Source organism: Prionailurus viverrinus, chromosome C2 (genome assembly GCF_022837055.1).
Source record: "Prionailurus viverrinus isolate Anna chromosome C2, UM_Priviv_1.0, whole genome shotgun sequence".
NCBI lineage: Eukaryota > Metazoa > Chordata > Mammalia > Carnivora > Felidae > Prionailurus > Prionailurus viverrinus.
The window spans coordinates 112,078,421-112,102,024 of NC_062569.1; the positions used below are offsets into that span (position 1 = coordinate 112,078,421).

Genomic DNA, 23,604 nt, shown 5'->3' on the forward strand with positions numbered 1-23,604 from the left:
GTTAGTAAGCATGTCCCTGGGACAAGAAGGTGCTGAATAAATGTACCAACAAATAAATTACAACCTAGAAGCTCCTTACTTGGTAAGAAAACCATGGGCTAGGAAAGGCCCCTTCTTTGAGATTCTGTTCAGGGGCCCAAAACAAATCTCTGCCACTATCTGAAGTAACCACATTGAACTGACTACAAGCACAAAAACCAGAAAACAAATCAGGCTCAGATGAAATCAAAGCAGTAAAATGTACTTCGTACTATACAGTATGGGGCATGGAATGGGTGGGAAGCAAAATATGGATGAGCAGAATGTAGTGGTTTTTGTCTTTAAGGAAGTGTAGGTACCTTTGTTTTTCCTAATCTCTGTGCCTCATATGAAGACCTAGAAGATCCAGTCATTGGACCCAAACAGTTTGTCCTTGCCATTAAGAGAAACCAGCAGATTGCCTTTTCCCAAGCATACACTTTGACTCTCAAGTTTCTATGGGTCATTCAGTGCATCTGCCAGGTTTTATAGAAAAGGAGTGAATTTTCTATAGTTTCAGTTAGGTAATTCCAATGTCAATCATTGAAGCCAGCCTAGGGCTTGTAACTCAGCAGCAGACATTTACTTAATATCTTCCAGGCACTGTGCTAAGCACCAGGCAGGCCAGCAACTAAGTTCTCTACACACTACACCATGTCATTAACCCAGCTACACCTACTAAAACTGATTGGCACCATATTGGTGACAATGACTAAGATCACCAGCAGCTCTTACACAATGGCCCTGTCTCTGCTCTTTTTTTAATGGACTGATAAAGCAATATAGGTAAAACAGGTCAGCGTACATAAAAATTAAGTGAAGGTAAACAGTGTGGGGCTGTTTAACAAAAAAACCCAACTAACCAGAATATAGTTATAATCTCCAAGTTTCCTTACTTACTTACTAATGACACTAAGTTGGCATTGACAAATAGTGTTTATCTCAACAGTACAACTAATTAGTAGGAATAAAGGTTCATAAATCCAAGTTCCATTCTTCTTGTCTCTACCATCTATTCGCTGGGTAAGCCTCCTAAAGCCTTGGCTTCCACATACCTGACAAAAAAAAAAAAAAAAAAGAAACACTGTCATCCACCATAAGCATCTTTCAATACTGGGGAAGGACAGAATAATGAGCAGTAACTCTTGAGGGCAGGTACACCGATCAAGCAGAACTGAAGACTATATAAAAATAAAAGCTACTGATCATATCATTACAGAAAAATTAGCTTAAGAAAATGAAATGGATGTGAGGAAAAAGTCTACTCTTAAGCACAGAGAAAAGATTAACAACTATAGTACTGGAGCCTGTGAGAGCTCCAGATCACTGTACCAAGTACAGCCTCAAAGATGAGGTCAGCCCTTCAAGATGGGCGGCGCAGACAGAAGCAAATCTGCCAGATTTACTGTATCTCATGGCCCACCAGGGTTGGAACAAAAGTTTAAAGGTGAACTAAGTTCTTCTCCCTCTTTTTAAAATTCTTTTTTAAGTGAACCAAAACAGAAAACAAATCTCTGAGCAGAAATCATAAAAGGAATGTGAAACATTCATCACATTTGGGTTGACAAGACTTAAGTGACTGCTGCTGTTACATTTGAAGAAAAGGAAGGAGCTGCTTAGCCTAGAAGCTTGAGAAGAGCAGGAGAAAGTTCCTTCTTGCTAAAGACAAAGGGCCACGCAGTGAGATGCTAAGCAAGTCCCTTAGCCTTAGTTTGTTAGTCTGTCAATTTGAAATGGCAGAGGAGGTAAATCACTCTGGAGTCTTGTGAAAAGTAATCCTTTGCTGCTAAAGGAAAGATTATCTATTCTTTAAAAATAATATTGATTCACTTATTATCAAGATAGTTAGACTCTGATATTATTACAAGAAATACATTATGTTTGAAGTTGCATATTATCCTTCAGGTTTTCATACAACTGGATACATGGGGCAGGCAGATCTTTCAGATAAAGGTGAGAACAATTTTGTTAAGTGATTTGGCATTCCACTCATCTCCACTAAAATTATGCCTTGCAAGATTCTTCTTAAAATTCCATAAAATTCACTGGGCTGGTAAAGATGCAAAGAATCAGAGGCAAGGTTAAGATTCTATGGCGGAACTTCCCTCATTTGGACTTTATTTAAATTTGTCTTCAGGTGCATTCCTCATTTCACTAAAGGTTTGTCCCTCCTCAGAAATGACAGAAACAAGAGGAGCAAAACTTTACTTCTTCTTCTGCTTTAATAATAAGAGCAAATCCTGAGATCTTTAGGTATTATTCAGCCCAGGAGGGAGTTATGCTCCCCTAAGAAATGGCTCTTCTCACGTCTCAGTCAGTCAAGTACAACTAAGTTCAAACCCATGTGGGGGATACAGAGGTATCGAATTCTTCATGGAACTTCGAGTTTGTTCAAGAGCAAAACTATTATACACAAAGTTAGAAGGGGTATAAAACAACATTATAAAGTATTTGTGTCACAAAACTGTAAGGGCTGTGCGGACTCACAAAGGGAGACCCAGCCAGACAAGGTAGGGAACAAACATTCATAGAAAAGATGGGAACTGAAGTGTAAATGGAAGCTATTGAATGGAGTGTTAAAAAAATGATGGCAGATGCATCCCTTGGAAGTTTACTATGAACAGGGAATCTGAGGTTAAAAGAGAAGGCTTGAAACAGCATCTGAACACCCAAACTATGATTTTTAAACCCATTATTTGGACTTCTGTAGAATAGATTTCAATCCTTAAAGTGAAGATTAAATGTCACAGAAACAGTTGGCACAGTGCTGGACCCATAGCAGGCACTCAGTAAATATATTATTCTTCTTAGTTATGTTAAGGGCTATATATAGGGTTCCACCAGGCTGAGGCACAAGGGGTTGCCTCAGCACCAAAGAGGAGGTGCTTGCTTTGTAAGGATGCAGTCTGGAAGAGCTCATGTTCTTAACACACAGCCCTAAAGTGAAGTAAAGGATTAAGCCTTCTGGAGAAAATCCACGTGTCTAGTGCCTAAATTCAGCTACTCTGAAAAGTGATGTTATCTTTTATCCTGAGTTCCCTGCTAGAAGGGAATCCCTCTTATGAGAACATGGGCTTTCCAATGGGTTTTTTAGTCACCTGAAATAAGAAACAAGTTACTGAGTAGTTAAAGGACCAAAGAGCAAAAGGCTTAAAAGCTGGCCTGGAATCTCCCTGTTTTACCTTGAAAGTCCTACCATGCCTGGGAGGCACATAAAACAAATGGGTAAGACAAATCTTACCACATGGGCTAAAGAGCTTATATCACATCCTACCCACAGACAATAAAGAATTCTTTCCAGAAACTCACAGTCTAAACACTTCTTCCTAGGTGTTAATTTTACAGTTTCAGTGTACTTTCTATTTAGTGTAACATTTTAAGTGTCAGACACTGAAAAGATTTCTTGAAATACAATACTTGATGTATAAAGAACCAAAAATAAAGTTGAATCCCATGAAATACCCATGTATTAAGGTCCCATGTAGTTAAGGTCCTATTAATGCCCCGTGTAGTTATGAACCACTGAGACCTTGACGAGTCACAAAATTTGTTCTGATGGAACAAAATGTACATTTTTTGACGTGTGAATTTGTACAAAATGCTATACAAAAAAGAAGGGAGGGAAGGAGTCTAAAGGCTGGTGGAATTTTTATTCTGTGGAACTGAGATTTGAGGATCATCAAAGGCTTTGTAAACCCTAGAGATGAAATCCTACAGCTTCCCCGTTTTGCAGCTGAGGCGACAGGCAGATGAGGTGCAGTCAGAGAGCTAAGTCAGTAGCACAGTGGTCCAGCATTCCCTGACCATTAGATACACGGCTGTTGTTTGGGAAATGGGGTTTTGCTTTTTTTCTTTGTTTTTAACTGTGAATGAGTGAACTTTAAAAGTGAAGAATAGAGAGGCACCTGGGTGGCTTCGTCAGTTAAGCATCTGACTTCGCCTCAGGTCATGATCTCATGGTTCTTGAGTTCAAGCCCCTTGAGTTCAAGCCCCACATCGGGTTCTGTGCTGACAGCTCGGAGCCTGAAGCCTGCTTCAGATTCTGTGTCTCCCTCTCTCTTTGCCCCTCCCTAGCTTGTACTCTGTCCCTGTCTCTCTCAAAAATAAACAAACATTTAAAAAAAAAAAAAGTGAAGAATAGCAAAGTCAGTGCTTTCTTCAAAAACACTTCTTTCAACTACTGCAAATCTGAAATAGTTTGCCCTCTCTTAAAAAATTCAAATCATGAGGTAAGATATGGTCAGAGCAGAAATGGATGGGTATTCATATAGTATATACACAAGGTGCACTATAGCCTTTTCTTTAACTCTGCCACACAGATTTATCACAGAGATAAACATAACTAAATGGATGAGCCTGAACCTTGCTCAGGGACAAAATCAGCAGCAGACCCAGAGCCAAGGGAAGTAGAGTATAATGTCACTACTTTCACCTCTAGCAGATCCATTGCTAACCACCGTAACATCTTGATTGAACTGCTCCTTACAACATAAGGTTAATATTCTCTAGAACACATTCATCTGAAAAGAACCCAACCTGGGGAAGAGAAAATAGGATCAAACTGTGTGTTCATGTATTCTGTCTTCTCAGTGCTCAGCAGAAAAGGAAAATCTAATCCAAATGCTCTGAACTGTCAGGGAAAAATTAAACAAAATTTAAAATTAAAAAAAAAAATTTTTTTTTAACGTTTATTTATTTTTGAGACAGAGACACAGCATGAACGGGGGAGGGTCAGAGAGAGGGAGACACAGAATCTGAAACAGGGTCCAGGCTCTGAGCTGTCAGCACAGAGCCCAACGCAGGGCTCGAACTCACGGACTGTGAGATCACGACCTGAGCTGAAGTTGGCCGCTTAACCGACTGAGCCACCCAGGCGCCCCAAAATTTTAATTTTTATAATGCACACAAGGGGACACAAATGCAGACTACAAGAAAAATGGTCACTCACATTCTAAGGGATTCTAGATTAAAACATTCCCACCTAATTAAACTTTACATAAGGCCCATACTCCAGCTCTCTAAAACATCCTGGAGGAAGACAGAAACCAGTCATCCTCAGGAACTAGGAAAAGTGGATAAGGGTAGATGGAAGATGTTCACAGTGGTTCATGATCTGATTGTTAATCAGCAGGAAGCCAAGCCAAGCAACAACCTTCATCCTGCAATTGCCCTGACCTGTGTGTGAATCCTATTCAGTGCTATTAAATGTTACTAGTTCCTTTGCCTCTTTTTTACTGATTCACTATAGCTAAAATGGAGGGGGGAGGAGGATTCTCTAGAGATCAAAATGTTTCACATTTTACATTCTGATGGCTCCTATTTAGCCTGTTTCTCGTGGCAAACTGTGTGACTTCAAGAGTCACGATAAAACATAAGCCTCTGTTGTTGTGGTTTCTAAATTTCTGAAGTTTTAATTTCCCACTAACAAGTTAGGAAACGTTTGGTTTCCCAAGCATACCACGGTAGCCACTGCCTCTGTAAAGGCAGCCAGAATACAAGGAGGTGAAAACCAGTGAACTTATCCACTCTGGCGCATGACTGCTCCCTGCTTTGGCCTTTTATGTTAAATCTGACAAACTGAAAACCAGTGAATTAACGTTAAGAAAGCCAAATAAAAGAGGAAAGGCTTTTTTTTTTCTTCTTTCTTTAAGCCTTAACAGGAACTAGGGGCTTAAAAAATTTTTTTGGGGGGGGGAGGGCTCAGAATAAGATTTGGAAGAGGATATACTCTTTGTAACTTTTTAAAGAGGAGAAAATACAAGAAAGAAAAGTGACCTACCAAAGAGTGTTAAGAGAAAGGAATTAAACTAATCCTCCAAAATACCTATTTACAATATCTGAATGAAAATAACCTGTGATCTGGGAAGAGAAAAAAGGGACAATGGAGATTAAAAACAAAGAAAATTCTGCAGCTACCTTAGAATGCTCTTCTAAAGAATCCATGTCTGTTTACCTCAATCCATTAAGACACAAAAGAAGCATCTAAATATAAACGGATTTTGAGCAATAGGAGAAATACATGTAAATATTCTTAACATGATAAAGCACATGCACCCACACTCTTAAGGGCATGTAGTATTATGCCCTTGAAGTCTGCCTGAGAAAAGGCTGCCTGTTAAAAATATTTTCCGAGAACTTTAAGTTCCTTGAAATGTTCAACGGAAATGGTATTTATGACAAACCCACCTCCTCTGGGGAACATGAGATGTTATTACTGGCAAAGTCAGTTTTTTAAACCATCCAAAAATGTTTATGAATTTATGCCAAATGACTAAACTTGCTTTATTATTACAGTGATTAAGAGAAGAGAATATCTGTTAATGTCTCATCATCAAGGCTCAAAGTAATCACAAACCTACAAAAAAATACTATGACAAAACAGAGGATTGTTAAGTGGTAGTGATTTCTGTGCCTTTGACAGGCAGAATATTACAACACATTTATTCACTGGAGAGCCTGGTACATGAGATACATAAGATAGGAGGTGTGGATGTATGTCATAGTGGTGAGAAACAGGATTTGGAGTAAAAACTGTATTGGCATTCTGGTTCTGTCCATTAACCAGTAGAAACTTTGGCAAATAATCTAACTTCTCTGAGCCTCAGTTGCTTTTTTGTGAAATGAGGACACTACTTGCCTCCAATGACTGTTTCCAGGACTATCATGGTACATGGCATATAATAATTGCTTAGTAAATGTTAACTGTTATTCACAGACTATAGAGGGAAGGAACAAACTACTTATCATGTGTCTACTGCTTACAGTTACACCCTTAATCCTTAACACAGTACTTAAGTAGAATAACGTAGTTCAAAAGTAGAATAGGTGTTTGTTCAAATATCTATTGAATACCAATTAAGTACCAAGCTAAAAATACAGCATGGAATAAAACTGGCCAGTAATTGACCATTCAGTAAATAAAATACACACACACACCCCTACCCACTCGCATTAAGTTTATGTTCTAGTAGGAAAGACAATGATCAAATAAGTAAAATACAGTATAACAGATGGTACTATGACATGAGGGGATGAGGGGCTCCCTAGGAAGGGAACCAGTACAAAAGACACAGACCCTGTTGTGGTCAGAGAAAAACAAGGAAGGTGGTATGGCTGGCAGAATGAGCAAAGGTAGAAGGAATCAGGGAGTCAAGGGGGTGGGGGCGGAGAGTATAGAAATGAACAAATGAACACTAAAAACATGGGATGGGAGAAAGAGGAAATTCTTTTGAGGTCAGTACTCTGGGCTTTCTAGCATGTACTCTGGTTAAGTGGGAAGAACACACACTTGGCAGTCAGTGAATTTTTATTCTGGTTCGGTTATTTGTGCTGTTTGGTAATTATTTAACCTGTCTATATTTTAGTTTTTTTGATTCTTACCCTCATCTATAAAATGGAAATAATACCTCATAACATTGTTATAAGGATTAAATTAGATCAAGTGGCAAAGAGTAGACCTTCAATATGCTTGTCTCTTTCTATAAGCTAAATCCTGCACTGGATCATAGCTGGGAACTGGAGTCTGTTCCAAATCCAGGGTTACTGTAACAGTGGCTTTGCATGTTATTTAATCTGCCTGGGCTTCAGTTTCTCAAGTAAGAAATTGCAGATGCTACACGCAGACATTTTAAAGACAGTTATACAATAATCATGGTGCTGTTATAAAAATTATAATCAAATAATATTACTATTACAACTTATCTTAAAATTGTCTTTTATGTAAAATTTATCTTAAAAGTTTTAAAACAGCAAAAGTATATGCTCCCTCTATATTGATTAAAAAAGTCCTACGAATTTTAATTTCTTTAGCATGAAGTTGTAAAGATTTTATTTAGCAGTATGCTGATTTTTATTCCTTTTTCCTACCCCTGCTTGGAAAGATCTCCAAGACAATGTTTAACTGCAAAAATCAAGGTGACAGATGAACAGTTACAGTAAGCTATATTTTACATAAAGAAGGGAGATAATAAGAATCTTTATTTGTATTTGCTTACTTACTCATTAAGACATTCTAGAAGTGTATATATGAAATAATATGTACAGTGGTTACTGGTTCGGAAAGGAGAATGGGTAGATGAAGGATGAGGCGGGAGAAAGACACTCACAGTTTACCTTTTAATATACATATTTTGAAACATGTATTATATATTTAGGAATGCTAATCGCTCTAGCCACAGATGAGGGCTAAGTCAGGAGCCTGACCGGGGACACCCAGGAACCTGGTACCTGAGGGAGCCCCCGTCCATCAAAGCACATCAATGACATTTGATTGCCTTTTCTGCTTTTTCTACTTTGTAACATCTTTTGCTTTTCAAATAAAGATGTCATGAATCCCCCCCCCCAAAAAAAGGAATGCTAATCTACAATCCAAAACTGACTTGAAGAGTTAAAATTGAGCAAAATAATTACAAAATTAATTATACAGCAATATGAAAACCTCAAATGACCGGTTTATCAGACAATGTGGGTATTCTTCAACCTGTTACTTTATATTTTTTTCTGAAGTGCTCAGTGAAAAACATTCTAAAACATCCTCAGTAGTCTTATCCATATTTTCCACTGGGGAAACCACACGTGGCAGTAAGCAGCATATACAGAAAAAGACTGTTCCCTCCAGGTCTACACCAAATCAGTCAGCCCATGCTGCCTCTGAATACCCAAGTAGACAAGTGTAAGAGCATCTGATCCCAGCAAAGAAAATACATGTTCACACTCAAGGAATGAAGAATAGGGGTAAGATGAGCAGATCACTGGAGAGGCTTTGGGAAGGTCACTATTAGCATCCATTGTGATATGCTGGCATTTCACTGAATAATGCACATTCACAACATTATTCTTTTCCAGAAAGGGAGAAGAGCTGTGGTATAGATCTATAAATCAAAGAGAAATGGAAAATAATGGCTAATCCCAAAAACAGTGGAGCAGCAGATAATGAAAAAGAGCTATGAATATTAGAGACAACTAACACAAAGAGGTCTAATAGAAGTTTTCCAAAAAATTACCTATGCCCTAAAATGGTGGTTCTCCCTAAAGATGATTTTTGTCCCCAGGGTTTTTGCAATGTTGGGAGATAGTGTGGTTGTGACACCGGAATTGGGGGTTCCTGGGTTACTTCTGGCATTCACTAGGAAGAGGCCAGGGATGCTGCTAAACATCCTACAATGCACAGGACAGCCCCCAAACAAAGAATTATTCAGCACCAAACGTCAATGGTGTCAAGGCTGAGAATCTCTGGCCTAAAATGACAATCAACATGGCTAACCATGTGCACGGCTGAAAAGATGCATGAATGGCCTGAAACAGTAAACAGATTATGTAATTATATCTTTCCTTCTAGTGTTCACTCTGACTCTGTCTCATAGGTGACCCCTACTTTAGGCCAGCCCATTGTGGCTGAGGTGCTCTTCTGTGTTGCTTCACCTTCAGTTTCCCACTTCTAATAGTAATTGATACGTCCTGTGCCAGGTAATAAATATGTTAGGAGATTTAATGTGGATTGTTTGGCCTAATCCTTAGAACAGCCCTATTATAAGGAAGTCGCCAGTATTATCCCCATTCTACAAATGAAGATAGTGAGACCCATAGAGGTTAAAACTGCTCGCTCAGTCACACTAGGTAGAAGTGGGGAAGCCATGACTCAACTCTGAAAATTGATATCCAGGATCTGAATTTCTCCCCTAGCACTACCCTACCTCCTATAGTGTTTTATTGCCTTTTTTCCATTGGTGCTGCAGTGAGTGTACTTACATCCTGTCCATTTATCCTGCCTGCCCCTTGCCACTCATATGCCTGCAGTGTTTTCTGCCATCTACTGCTGAGTCAGTACGGGATGGGCAGTAGGGAGAACATCAGCCCTTTCCCTAAGAAGCTACCTTGGGGCAAATGGATAAGATACAGAAGAACACAAATCCACAAATTACAGAGTACAAAATCAACTAGAGAAAGGAGGAGGAAGGAATGGAAAGAATGATAAACTATTAAAGTGTTGGGAACCTGGGGACAAGCCCATTACCACCACCATCACCAACTCAAAGACAGCTCCGCATGCTCTGTCCCAAGGCAAGGCGCTCTCAGGAATGAATACAGGAGCACACTCTGACAATCCAAGACATCACATGCTGGGTAGCTTTCTGAATGCTTCTCCCTAGAGAGAGACAAGGCAGTAAGGGAAAAGAAAGGCATCATAACTGTGATTGGCCCAAGTAGACCTTAAAAAATTAGGGAGATGTCCACCTAAAACTCCCAGTCAGCCAAGGACCTGAAGCCTCAATCTGATGAAAGACAGGCTAGGGTTTTTTTGTTTTGTTTTGTTTTTGGCATAGTAGCATTCAAAAAGAAAGTCTGGAAAAGAGAAAATGTTAAAATGTTCATATGAAAGATCTTTTTCAAATAATTAAAAACCTCATTCAGAGTATGTTGAGAGGCTAAAAACACAAAAGAAGAGTAGGCTCTTTAGCATAGCAGTGTATTCACAGTAATTTTTTTTAACTCCTCCTTTGTAGCTATAATATATTCAAAACAAGCCAAAAAAAAAAAAAAAAACCCATCTGAATAAATGGGGAAAAAATCTATTTGAGTAGATATTTTTTAACATGAATAACTAAAATGGGGGATGGAGAGGCATAAGCTTAGTGATAATGAACATCCATCATCCTATGGTTCTTTCTAGAAAGCTCCTTAACTGACTATAGCACTGAAGAGATAACACATAATTCAAGCTTTAAGTAATTATCCTAGATTTACATGTACTATTCTTATTGTCACTTCTGTATCAGTTCCTGTTTCCTTTCCTAGGCCTTAACTGTGCACCTTTTCCAGTTTCCACTTAGCCCTTTGATCAGTAATGGAGAGTTTCTTCTAGCTCAGATTCCATGGCCTTATAATGAAAATATTCTCCTTGTAGCCTTACTCCCCAAACTCTGTGCCTGTGAGCTCTCAAAGTGGTCTTTTTCTGGTTCTAAAACCACACTTTTCAGCAGTTTTTCTTCCCAGGAGACCCTTAGTCTCAGTCAGTTTGTTTTCTTTTTTTCCATTCAGTTGTTTTTTGTTTTGCTTTTAAGAAAGAGATTTGCCCCAACCCCTGTCCCTCTGTTCAATTTGAGGGTTTTTATAGGCTCCTGTAAGGATCCTATTTTTATGCTAAAAGTTTCCAAGCTCCTTAAAATTAATAGGTCATTGACTATTTGCGTATCTTATAATTTCACTTCCCCTAATCCCTGGGGACCCAAACAAAATTGTTCAGATAATGAAAAGTCCTAACTCAAGGTGCCCCATTTTTATAATATATTCCTTCTGACACCAACCAAAACCTCCTCTGTCACTTCATGCCCCAATTCTTGTTTCACAGTGAAGGAAAAGTAGTAACTCAGCTTGCCGGATATGGACCCATTTATGGTGTGTCTAAATGATCTCAGTGATGATGACAGGATCTTCAATAACAAGGACATAAAGCAGACACAGATGTACACTCATATTCATCTAGCAGATGCCAAAAAAAGTGTTACTGTTCTTCTAGATCTTGCTGACCAAGTCAAATGAATTGAGCATTACATTATGACTATGGTATGCTGTAGCTGTAATTTTAAAAAACCTTTGACTTGTGAGAGAAATAAAAGGAAGCAGCACACATTGAATAAAAAAGACTGGTCATAGCTATTTTTATGAGTGCTCCTAAAAATCAGACTAAACAGTGAAAAGTCCCATTGAATAAGGGAGTAGAGCAAAAAAACACTAATTATAGGCCTGATCATCAAGAACTATCTCAAACTAAGGAAACTTTCCAAAAATTGCTTGTAATTACTCTGCAAACTGCTTAGAGTTCTGTGGTTATTTAACTATGAATGTAGCTGCTATCAATGCAGTGCAACAATTAGAATTATATATTAGATAAGAATTGCTAAAAGATATGGTGGAATATAATAACCACACTATCAAAGTCTAGCCATGAGAAGAGATATGAAAATGAATAAAGCAGTGTGATGTATGTAGTTTCTTCTTAGTGATTAACATTTTAAATCAGGAAGAAAAAGTAATGTATTAACTAGCTCTGGAAGAATAAAAGCAAATGTAGAAATTGAGGCCCTTCAAAATGAAGTTTCACACTTAGAATGAGAGATATAATATTTCATGTATCTTAAGAACAAACAATTTGGTATGATCACACTATGTACTTGTTGATGGGAAACTATTATAAGTTATGATCAGAGCTATGCAAGTATATAGGCTGGTTTTGACAGAAAAAGGTAAACTGACAAATAACAAGCACAGTATCTTGTACATGGTAGGTGTTCGCTGTAACTGCTTCAAAAAAATATGAAATGAATCAAATGTCAGCTGATATGCACAGCACTGTGGATGGATGCATTTTAAAAATGAGGAAGCTTTGTGGTTTCCATGACTTTATTTCAAATTATGGTTTCAAATAAAACACAGTGTCTAATGGAGACAGTTTTGTCATTTAGGATTTTTCTGAGAACTGGAAGACAGGTATTAAAGGCAGAGAATCTTCCACCTTTCTGAGATAGGGAACAAAAAACTAGTTTTATTAATGATGGAAACACTGGAGCAGTGACTAGGTCAGTGGATGAAGCTGCTTGGATGAAGCAAAGGGCTCACTCAGTGATAGCGTGCAGAAGGTGATAGCCCAAACTAAAGGCTTTTTCAGAGAAGGACATATTTGTCATTTATGCTTCAGACTGTCTATCCTTGAGAGAAGTGGTTCTCAAAGTGTAGTCCCTTTCAAGAGCTCTGCAAGTTCAAAGTTATTTTCATAGTAACACTATCTTTTTCACTCTCATTCTCTTAAAACTATACATGGAGTTTTCCAGAGGCTACATGAGGTGTTGTGATGTCACTGCTCTGACAAAGCCAGACATTGGAATTTGCAGAAACAGGAAACAATGCAAATCTTCCCAGTTAGTTTTTTGGTTTGAAAAAGTTATTTTTCATACAATGTGTTGATATACAATGGCTTATTATTTTTAATAAATACATAAACATTTAAAAATTTTTGTCTTGAGTTTCTAATATGGTAAATACTGATAGATATAAATATAATAAAAAGCTCTTTAGAATCCTCAATAATTTTTAAGAGTATAAATGAGTCATCAGACCAAAAAGTTTGAGAATCAGTGCTCTAGAATCTTCACTGAATTGCATTGGAACTATCTGCTCATTCTTTCCCGAAAGTCTATGGATGCTTTGAGAACAGGAACGCTCCCCCTTGTTCATCTCAGTATAGCCCCAGTACTAAGTAATTCTTTTGTTGTTTGCAAATTAAATGAACAAGTCTTGCCATATTCATAACAACAAAAACTTAGATTCAGGATCCATATAATAGATACAATGGAGTAGGTGTCTCCTAAAAATGACAGATGAGAAGGTAAGCTGACTCTGAAGTTCCCTACATACAGATTGATTTCTACAGCTAATAGAAACAACACAGTGCCATTAATGGTTTGTGGAATTGGTTTTACTGCTTGATAATCACCCTACATTTATTTATATGGGCTAGGTGTCAAAAAAAGTGGAAAAAAATCTGGAAAAGTAGAAACATAATTGATGTATTAGGGTGGTCAGATTATAGATGAATATTCCTTTTCAATTTCATTTGCTGTTGATTAATGTTACTTATGTAATGAACATATTTGTCCAATAGAGCTCTGGACTGTAAGGAAAAAAATAAAAGAATCACTCCTTTGTTTGCAGAGATGAAATACCCAAAAGAGAGTAAGGGTCTAGGATGTGGACATTTACCGCCAATCTCCCTTCTCAAACAAGCAAGCATATATAATTTAATGCAGGAATCTGAAGAAGGAAAAAGAAATATTGCAACAGTCTTGATTCTTTCAAAAATCCAACAATGTACTTGGAGAACACCAATGGGAAAGCCATTTACACCTCATTTTTTAAAAATACTTAAAACTGTGTACATAGTAAACATAAGAGCATCTTCTTTTAAAGCTGAATAAAATTATTCAGGTCAGTGCTACAGTATTTTCCACAGGAAGGCATATTTGTTCAGTCCTTCAAAAAACATTCATTTTGGTAAACAAATAAAAAAACATTTGATACTCTCCACATGTAAGGGTATGTAGTAGACATATTTGTAGAAGAAACAAATGAGTCAGACATGTGCCCGATTCTTAAGAAGCTTGTATTTTAGTGGGGTTGACTGTAATGCACATAAATAAGACATAATCAAAAGTGGTGAAAATTATGAATTACTATGGGTATGACTGGCATTAGAACATTTAGACAAACCATCTGTTTCATATGTGTTATATGATGAATATTACTAACTGTCTCACAAAGAGGAGATAAAATATAGTCACACATGTGTGCTGACATATGTATGTGTAAATAAAAACTAAAAAGACCCTCTGAATGTATAATTTGTAGTAAAGAACCAGCTTCATGGTTAGTACCAAAGAACGTTCAAGATGACAGATGTGATATTTTTGAAAAAACAAGGAATTAGTATTGCACATAATAGTGATAAACCACAGTAAGTTACAACAATTCTAAGCCATAATAGAAACTCTAAATAAAAAGCTGTAACAAGACACTGCTTTAAGCCAGTTTGGATTTAACTACCTCAGTTTGTGTCCATGAAACCAGCTTCCACAACCTGTTTTTACTGGACAGGATTCAGTGTATAATCCTATAATCCTGTGCTATCAGTACTTGAACATGAATATGAGTACTCTCCAAGATGGCAGTCTTCAGACTGGGGTACACATACCCCTGAGGGTACACAAAAACTTTCCAGAGTTATAAGCATGGAAAACATTAAAGGAATCAATCTCTACATCCGCAATCCACACACAGATGCTTTCTAAAACCGATCTACCAGAAAAAGGGCTTGCACTGAATTCTCCAGCAATCCTTTCAAAACAGTCTTCTAATTTAACAAAATTTTACCAAATGCATCTTCCTGGGCTGGAAAATTCTCTGGGATACAGAACAAAGGTACAACTATAGAAAGACACCCGGGAGAGTCTTATGAGCGCAGAGCAGCAAGAACTTCAGAACCACTGGCGGAAGCAGTGCTGTGTCTTCATCTGGGAACAACTCGGGGCAAGCTGCTATGCCTCATCTCTTTTAGAAGTGAAATGGTTGCCAAAGAGAGGGATATTTACACATTTACCTAAGTTGAAAAATGAAGTCAGACTTTTCTTGAATGTCTGATTTGGGTGACTGGTTTGCCAATGGGGACTTTTAGATTATATGGCAAATGTTAATATATATCGTTTGTGGTTATTTAAACCTTGAGTAAGAATTTTTGGATGGCATCTTTAAAATGTGTGAAGAGGTACTTAGTTTTTAAAAATCCTTTTATTTTTTTATTTTTTTTAAGTTTATTTATTTATTTTGAGAAAGACAGAGACAGTGCGAGTGGGAGAGGGAGAAAGAGAGTCCCAAGCAAGCTCTGCACTGCCAGCACAGAACCCAATGCAAGGCTCGAACCCATGCAGCTGTGAGACCATGACCTGAGCTAAAACCAAGAGTCAGACGCTTAACTGACTGAGCCACCCAGGCGCCCCTGTTTTTGTTTTTGTTTTTTTAAGTTTATTCATTTTGAGAGAATGCAGAAGCACGGGAGGGTCACAGAGTGAGGAGAGAGAGAGAATCCCAAGCAGGCTCCGCACTGCACTGTCAGCACAGAGCCCAGCATGGGGCTTGATCTCACGAACCACAAGATCATGACCTGAGCTGGAATCAAGACTCAGACACTTAACTGACTGAGCCACCCAGGTGCTCCTAAAAATCCTTTTCGAACTATTAGATTATTGGATTAGAAAGATGAACTAGGAAATAATCCCATTTATAATAGCAAGAAAATGAATAAAATACTTAGAAATAAATTTAACCAAGGAAGATCTACACAGTGAAAACTGTGAAACACTAATGAAATAAACTGAGGAAGACACAAATAAATGGAAAGATATTCAATGTTCAGATTGTAACAATTAATATTACTTTTCAAAACAACCTATAAATTCAATGTAATCCCTATCAAAATCCTAATGGCATTTTTCATAGAAATACAAAAAGCAGTCCTAAAATGTATATGTAAGCACAAAAACCCCTGACTATCCAAAACAATCTTGAGAAAGAACAAAGCGGGGGGGCATCATGATCCTTGATTTCACACTATATTACAAAGCTGTAGTAGTCAAAACAGTATGGTATTTGCATAAAAAACAGACACATAGACCAGTGGAACAAAAAAGAGAGCCCAGCGGGGGGGGGGGGGGGGAGGGTGGACATCCTAATATGTCCAATTAATTTTCAACAAAGGAGCCAAGAATATACAGTAGGAAAGGATAGTCTCTTCAGTAAATGGTTCTGGGAAAACTGAATATACACATGAAAAAGAATAAACTGGATCACTATTTTACACACAAAAATCAACTGGGAATGGATTAAAGATTTGAACATAAGACCTGAAACTACAAAATTCCTAGAAGAAAATATAGGGGCTAAGCTCCTCAGTATTTGTCTTAACAATGTCTTTTTGGATTTTATGTCAATAGCAAAGGAGTTGAAAGACCTGTACTCCAAAATTATATAACATTAATGAAAGAAATAGAAGATGATACAAAAAATGGAAATATATTTCATGCTTATGGATTAGAAGAACAAATATTGTTAAAATGTCCATACTACCCAAAGCAATCTACAGATTTAATGCAATACCTATCAAACAACATTTTTCACAGAACTAGAACAAATAATACTAAAATTTGTATGGAACCACAAAAGGCCCTGAAAAGCCAAAGCAGTCTTGAGAAAGAACAACAGAGCTGGAGGTATCACAATCCCAGATTCCAAGATATACTACAAACCTGTAGTAATCAAAACAGTATGATACAGACACAAAAATAGACATGCATATCAGTGGAACAGAATAGACCAGAAATAAACCCAGGCTTATATGGTCAATTAATCTGTGACAAAAGAAGCAACAATATACAATGGGGGAAAGACAGTTTCTTCAATAAATGGTGCTAGGAAAACTGGATAGCTACATGCAAAAGAATGAAACTGGACTGCTTTCTTATACCATACACAAAAATAAACAGAATGGATTAAAGACCTAAATGTAAGCCATGAAACCATAAAACTCCTAGAAGAAAACATAGGCAGTAATTTCTTTAACATCAGCCATGAAACATTTTTCTAGATAGTCTCCACAGGCAAGGGAAACAAAAGCAAAAATAAACAATGAAACTCCATCAAACTGAAAACCTTTTTTCTACATAGCAAGGAAACTATCCACAAAATGAAAAGGTAATCTATGGAATGGGAGAAGAGACTTGCAAATGATATATACATTCAATAAGGGATTAATATCCAAAATATATAAGGAACTCCTAAAACTCAATAGCAAAAAAACAACAAAAAAACAAAAAAACAAATAAATTAAAAAATGGACAAGGAACCTGAATAGACATTTTTCCAAAGAAGACATACATAGGGGCGTCTGGTTGGCTCAGTCATTTAAGCATCTGACTTTGGCTCAGGTCATGATCTCCACAGTTTGTGGGTTTAAGCCCCACATTGGGCGCTGTGCTCACAGCTCAGAGCCTGAAGCCTGCTTTGGATTGCATATGTCCCTCTCTCTCTGTCCCTCCCCTGCTTGTGCTCTGTCTCTCTCTCTCTTAAAAATAAAAAATAAACATTAAAAATATCTTAAAACAAACAAACAAAAACAAAGAAGACACACATATGGCTAACGGGTACATGAAAAAGGTACTTGATATTGCTACTCATCAGGAAAATGAAATGCAAAGGAAAACCACGATGAAATCTCACACCTGTTAGGATGTCTACTATCAAAAAGACAAGCGATAACAAATGCTAGCAAACATGTGAAGAAAAGGGAACTCCTGTACACTGTTAGTGGGAATGTAAACGGGTACAGTCACTATGCAACATAATATAGAGGTTCTTCAGAAAATTTTTAAAAAACTACCACATGATCTAGCAATCCCATTTCTGGGTATATGCCCAAAGGTAATGAAATCACTATCTTGAAGAGATATCTGAACTCTCATGTTCACTGCAGCGTTATTCACAATAGTCAAGGTATGGAAACAACCTAAGTGTCTGACAACAGATGAACGGATAAAGAAAATGTGATGTGATATATATGATGGAATATTATTCAGCCTTAAAAAAGAAGGAAATCCTGGTGTTTGCAAAAACATAGATGAACCTGGAGGGCATTACAGTAAATGAAATAAGCCAGACCATTTATATGTGGAGTCTTAAAAAAATAAAAAGTTGAATTTTATAAACAGAAAGTAGAGTGGAGACTGCTAGGGGTTGGGAGTGGGAGGTGGGAGCAGGAAACAGGAATAAGTAAAAGGGTACAAATTTTTAGTTATAAAGATGAAATAAGGTCTGTGGATCTAATATATACCATGGTGACTACAGTTGATAATACTGTATATTTGCTAAGCAAGTAGAACTTCAGCATTCTCACACACACAAAAGGTGAATATGTGAGGTGATGGACATGTTAACTTGGTGGGAGTCATTTCACAATGTATATATACCAAATCATCAGGTCATATAGTTTATATATCTTACAGTTTTATTTGTTAATTATACCTCAAAACAAGCTGAAAAAAGGTAGATGATATTTGCTAAGGGAAGTGCTATGACTATTCTTTATATGAACAAACTAGTTGTACATAATAAAAAATTATTTTAGGAGACAGAAGAGTAAACATTTAAAAACCACTGCTCTATGAGATATGAACTAAAAAGAATACAAGCACAATGACAAAGAGAATTTTTCCTTGGGTTAATCGTTTCTCCAACACACAGAATTTTTGGGGGAAAGACACTGTATGTGGAGCAGGTTGAGGTAATAAGTCTGTGTTCTTTGTTGGAGAGGCAATGTGATACTGGGCTTTGCACCTTCCTGACCTATCTCAGCTTAAATTTTCATTGCTGTAAAACAGAGATAATAATCCCAAACCCTATAAGCTTACCATGAGAATTAGAACCAACAGATGCATAGACTTATTTCAGTGCTTGGCAGAACCTGATTGGCACTAAATAAAGAATGGTAGCTACTATACAGTCTCCTGTTTTTTAAGTCTTTGGGCTGGGTGAGGAGAATCACAAATTGGAACTGAAATTACTTACTGCCTTCTTTAGGTGAAAACTGAGCTACTGAACCACCACCTATGATATGTATATTGAGTCATTTTTTCTAGTAGTTTGGATGATATTCAGCGATTTTAGTCATGGTCTCCTACCTGGTGTTCTCTGTGAAAAAAATGGATGGCCTTGTAGGTCAGGAATACAGGCAATGTTCACAGATTGGGGTATGATCAATAACAAACAACTGGCTGAGTTAATATTCATCAGAGTACCATTTCTGCAAAACATCTAACGTGTAAATAGTAAAGCCTTCCTACCCATAGTCAATCCTGGCATCACCTGGGAGCTTCATATAATGCAAAATTTGAGGCCTATCCCCATCTACTAAATGGGAAGCTGCAATTTAACAAAATTCTTAGGTGATTCACATGCATCTTAAACTGTGACAAGCACTGGTAAAGAACAGGCCATTTGCAGGGAAGATATAATCACCAGGTATATATATATATCTCAGGTGGGAACTTTCTGTTGCACCTGCTTAATTAAAGCTGAGTAAGGTGGAATGATGGCGAGTCTAACTCTAATGACAGACTGACATATATAAATGTCCATAAGGACACACATTCACTGATAACTGGCTCTCATCTAGGGGTGATTTTGTGCCCTGCACCCCCCACCCTGCCAGGAGACATTGGGCAAATAATGTCTAGAGATATTTTTTGTTGTCACAACTGGGAAGGGCTGCTACTGGCATCTAGCGAGTCAAGACCACAGATGCTGCTAAACATCTTACAATGCACGGCACAGCTCCCCCACAACAAAGAATAATTTGGCTCAAAATGCCAATAGTTCTGAGGTTAGAGAAACCCTAGCATAGATTATACAAACATCCCTGCATACAGGTGTCTTAATTGGAACTATTCATGAAAAAAGGAGCAATAATTTGACTACACAGCTCTGAGGGTGTGAATTTTGGATCTGGGCATTCTGTATCACAAAGTCTGTGCTGCTTTTAACACTGTGAGTACCCTGGTTAAAAGCTCTCAAAATCGGGGCACCTGGGTGGCGCAGTCGGTTAAACGTCCGACTTCAGCCAGGTCACGATCTCGCGGTCCGTGAGTTCGAGCCCCGCGTCAGGCTCTGGGCTGATGGCTCGGAGCCTGGAGCCTGTTTCTGATTCTGTGTCTCCCTCTCTCTCTGCCCCTCCCCCGTTCATGCTCTGTCTCTCTCTGTCCCAAAAATAAATAAAAACGTGGAAAAAAAATATTAAAAAAATAAATAAATAAAAGCTCTCAAAATCATTTATCTGCTTTTGCCAGCAAACCCAGAGTCAGTGATAATCTGTATCAGCATATAACGTCAGTCAGCATCAATGCCTAAAACCCATTATGAAGCAAAGAAAAATAATGGAAATAGAAAATTAAGGTACTATTTCATTTCAAACCCAATCCAACTGAAGAAGAAAGCAGGCTCAACTTTCTTGAGGACCTTCAACTCCACACCTTCCTTAACCCAAAAACACTAACAGTCTATACCTTCATTTTCAAACATCCACAATCCCTTGCCTGCAATTTTAAAAATATAAGAACACTTTTTTTTTTCCTAAATTGTGGCAGAATTTCTTATCTGAACTCCTCTGGCAGCAAAGCCTGAAGAGATGTAAGGCTATTTATTATCTCAGTTATCGCATGGTTCACCGCAGAAGTATTAGGAGGTGGTGCCACAGGCTTGGTGGGAGCTGTTCTATATGACAGATGTTCTTTAGTGCCTTTCTAAAATTTGAAAAACTACAACTTCGAAAACATTTGGCTTCAAAAGTTTTGGATATGTAATTGTAGACCTCAAATGACTAAACTACAGTCAATAGCAAATATTTGCTAAAAGTTTTCATATATATTTTAAAGAAAAAAGATACACACACACACCTGCATTAGTAATTAGCAGTATAAAAATTAGCTTTCTTATTTCGGGCACTGTGTACAACCAGCCGGACTTGCAGCTTCAAATCCTATAAGGACTTGCTAACTTTGCACAGAAACATCTTTCTTCAAGTCCATAAACTAACCTCAATCTCAACCTTCAAATACTTCTGGATATACGACAAGAAACAGTGAATGATTTAGGGTAAGCCCTTTCACTGTACCAAAAGTGCTAATTCCAATTCAATAGTATAATCAACCTCTCTCAATCTCTCAATCTCTCTCTCTTTCACACACTCTCCCCCCCCCTCTCTCTCTCTCTCTCACACACACACACACACACACACACACACACACACACACAATGTGCAATAGCAGTACTGGCACCCAACTGGCTCTGAGAAGGTTCCATCAGGGCCTCTCTTCTATCCTCAATTCTCACTGGTTGCTGGCCCTATGCTCCTGCCTGAGTTGATGGTTGGGGGTACAATTCCTTCTGCATATAAACTCCTATTTCTCTCCCTGACAGGTCTTACCTGACCAGTCTGTTGACTGTCTTATGATGTGCTCATGGGATTGGCCCAGGGAAATAGCAGGTTGTTAGGAAATAAGTATTAAGGAATTACTGAAAGCAAATGTATTCAAATTATCAGTTTTATGTGCCTACCTTGTAAGGTGAGGCTTGGGAACATAAGGGGATGCCAACTGATTTCCAGAAAGCATGAAAAAGATACATGACCTTGCAACCATGATGAAAAAGATGCATCATGCTTACTGTCAAAAACAATGAACACAATGGAAACAATTTAAATTTCTTCAAAATCTTTTTTTTGCCAGTTACAGCTCTGCCAAGATTCACTAATCACCAGTTTTAATGCTTTTTTCACTGCACTGCAAAATAATCTTCCCTCTTTTATACACTAAGAAAATACATGCCCTTCTCATGAAAATTATATCACACATGGTATTATTTAATAAGTTAAAACAAATCCTGAAAAGTTTTTTTTGTGAAACTATTCTTTAATAAAACTCTAAGAACTGTGATGTAAAGAGGGGAAAATACTTCACTGCAATTATGCTCAGAGCATTGTTAAATATGATTCTAATGCTAAGGGTGGGAGGAAGAAGTGCTTTGCCAAAGTTTCTGTAACTATTTCACCACCAAAGCAGTTTGCCCATGGACTTTACTACCGGGTTGTGAAGTACCATGACCATTCAGGAAGGAGACGCCATGTTTCTCAGGCTCCCAGGTGTCTCAAATAGAGAGTGGGAAAGGGCGAGAAGCCATGGGCAAGCCTCCTTGCCAAGACTGTGGATGAAATCATCATCAACTCCACCCCAGCATCCAGCTCAGCTTCTTCAGAATTTCACAGGCTACAGCCCTCGAGCCAGCCTCCTGTTAGGTTCTCAAAACAGAAAAAATAAAAGTGGATCCTCCCCACAAAACAGTTGGGAATCCTTACATTATACAATTACTTTAAACATGTTCGTCTTGTGTAGTTTAATTAAAGAGTAGATTAGGATCTTAAGAAAGACTTTTCCACAAAGACTCTTCCAAATTAATTTCCTTTTAAAATGTCCTTTCAAACCCTTAAACAGCTTAAAAAGAGAAAGTTTTATGGCAAGGATTAAAGACCTGCATTGGATAATTAACTCATTCTTAACAGAAAAGAAATAGTAAATTATGAACTCTTTATGCTTGATTAGAAAACAAATATTTATAACTTTTCATCCACGCACGACAAGTCCTTTAGTTCAATACTTCAGGGATTCCATTCTGTATTAGCTTCTGTATAACAATACTGCAAAGCTGTAATGACATCCTCTATAATCAGCCCATTCCCAATGTAATTAAGAGTGCCACAGATTTAAAACTGTGACCTCACTGCTGAGGAGAAAGGTGTGTGGAAGAGATAATTTATATTGCATGTAAAATGACATCCTGTTATGCCAACAAATTTAAAAAGTAAAAGAAAAAAGTAACATTATAATAGTCATCATTTAAGAGGGAGTTATTATGTTCCTTATCGCAGAGTTTTTCCTCCGTCATTTCTACCATCTGACTCTAATTGATAAACTCTTTCCTATCAAACTGTATGTTCTTCCCACGTTACAAAAATTCTAAACCCCTTCAGATGCCTCTCAATTCCCCTCATTCAACTACAGTCACTATGGGGATAAAGATACATATGAAGTGGGTGATTCCTGGCAAAATGTCATGCTAGTGTAAACCAAGTTTTAATTGGCAGAGAGGTCCATCAGTGAAGCACATAACTTCTAGGCAATGTGAATAAAATTTTATCTCAATTTTATCTCTCTTTATCAAGAAACTGAACACCAAATATAATGTATACATATTATAATGGTTCAAGCAAATCATTTTATCAATATAACAATAACCACATTAATAAAAAAGAACATCAATAACCCTACCAAATGCTTATTATTATGCACCAGCACTATGAGACTCTTAGATCAATTATCTCATTACATTTTCACAAATGGCTGCTGAGATAATACAATTATTGCCTCCATTTTCCAGACG

At 37.6% G+C, this 23,604-nt stretch overlaps 2 protein-coding genes across 5 annotated transcripts in view; one reads left to right on the plus strand and one right to left on the minus strand.

The window, feature by feature from the left end:
- The window catches only part of CMSS1 (cms1 ribosomal small subunit homolog), a 383,129-nt gene that overhangs the window by 327,930 nt on the left and 31,595 nt on the right, over positions 1 to 23,604 (minus strand). The window lies entirely within an intron of this gene.
- Positions 1 to 23,604, plus strand: part of FILIP1L (filamin A interacting protein 1 like) — a 52,924-nt gene that overhangs the window by 4,551 nt on the left and 24,769 nt on the right. The gene's annotated exons all lie outside the window — the stretch shown is intronic.